A 1,868-nucleotide genomic window follows, 5' to 3' on the forward strand; every position below is an offset into this window, starting at 1 on the left:
AGTGTCCACCAGCTGCTTGAAACCTGCGGCTCCTCTGTGTTCATATCAGTGGAGCAATCTCTGCATCTTACTTCCATTCCAGACAGACAAGTGATAAAATTACCCATTTACGCAGGCAATGACTACTTTGGCAGAAATCCTCAAGACCTGCTGAAAGGAGAGTAGGGCTAAAGAGAGCGTTTTCTTTTTCTTTCTTCCCTGCACATAAAATGATCATTTTGGAATAATGATTTTTTTTAAGTTTGCAAATTTTTCTCCTTTCCCCCAAATATGCAGTTAATGCGTTTATTCAGTAAAGGATTTTGAACCCATTCAAAAGACTCACAAGAAGTTGGCACAGAAAGGGTTCCCAAGATTATATCTAATACTCGTCTAATGGTTTTCAGGCTTTTTTTTTTTTTTACATTGTTGAAGTAAAAATTGCATTTTCAAGCATGCACATACATCTTTATGAACTATCTATCACTCTGATATTGTCTTTTCTTTTCTTTTTTCTATTCTGTTTGTTTTTCTTTCTTTGCTATACTGAGTTGAGGTTATATAATAAAACTGAAATGCCAATATAGCTCACTTCTCCATTACACAGAATATTAGCAAACTGAGACCAAGATTGGGTATGTGATTAACTCAAAGCTATAAAGATCTTCAGTGGTAGAATTAGAGTCAGAATATTAGTATCTATTAGTATCTTAATGAGGTATAGTCTTTGAAATCTGTGTGTCTTTTGTTGTCATTGTCTTTGAGTGGGTTTCCACTCATAGCAATCCTGTATAGCGTTTCTGATGAGTACCTGGTGGATTTGAGCTGTTGACCTTATGGTTGGCAATCTAGTGCTTATCTATAGAAGATGGATTATCTTCTCTTATGCCCATTTTCCTTATTTCCTTTTCAGCCCCACCCTTCTCTACTCCACACACCCCAGTTCCTTCAGAGTCGGTCCTCTTTGTTTTCTTTTCATGGCCTTTGTGTCTTACCAGTGACTTTTTTTGAAGACTTGCATAGAAACAGTTTATTTAAAGTCAGCTGATGGCACCCAAGGCTAAAAAGCTTGCTTAGATACAAAACCACCCACGACAGCAAAGCCTGCAGCATCCTAGGAAGGTTGTTTTCTAGAACCTAAAACGAGGACTTGTTTCTGCCTGCTTCATGAAGGATTTCTGGTCTGAGTTTTCATTGTCCTCACCCATGTTGGGTTCGCAGTCCCTCAGTCCACATTGGCAGGAGGCGGTACCAAGAGCTAATTTTAGGTGTCTGATGGGAGTATGGGACTTGGGGCATTCATAAAGGTTAAGCACCCCTTCTCAGAGACTTAGAATCTGGTAGTATTGACCACTGCAGTTTCACCAGTATCACTTGAAGCTCATGAATTCTCAAATGTCTTCTGAAGATTGGTTCACTGTCTTAGCAGACTCCAGATGGGGTCAGACTTCAGCTCCAACCAAGGGCTTCCTTTGGGTTTACTTCATGACTCAGTCCACTGTGGCCTCCACACCATTCAGAACAGCTGCTTTGTGTCCGAGTTCTCGATTCCTCTGCTGAGCAATGTCTTTGCTGAATACATTTAGAGAAAGACACTCTTACAGGGACACATAAATCTGTTTGTGGCATAACCAACAGAGCAATATGGTGATGAGATATAAATATATAAAATATATATATATGTATCCTGATTTTAAATTACATGTAGGCATGTGTGATGAAGACCTTCTGGTGGGTCTACCAAGTGACCTTGCACTTTCTCTTACTTGTAAATTCATCACTTTTTCCAGAATCATCACACTCAGCGAAGGTCTTTTCAGTACGTAACAAGTAAAGTAAATCAGTAACAGGAACTATTTATCACTTCCTTACATGAGCTCTGACATCAT

This window comes from Chrysochloris asiatica, unplaced genomic scaffold (genome assembly GCF_000296735.1).
Source record: "Chrysochloris asiatica unplaced genomic scaffold, ChrAsi1.0 scaffold00044, whole genome shotgun sequence".
Taxonomy (NCBI): Eukaryota; Metazoa; Chordata; class Mammalia; order Afrosoricida; family Chrysochloridae; genus Chrysochloris; species Chrysochloris asiatica.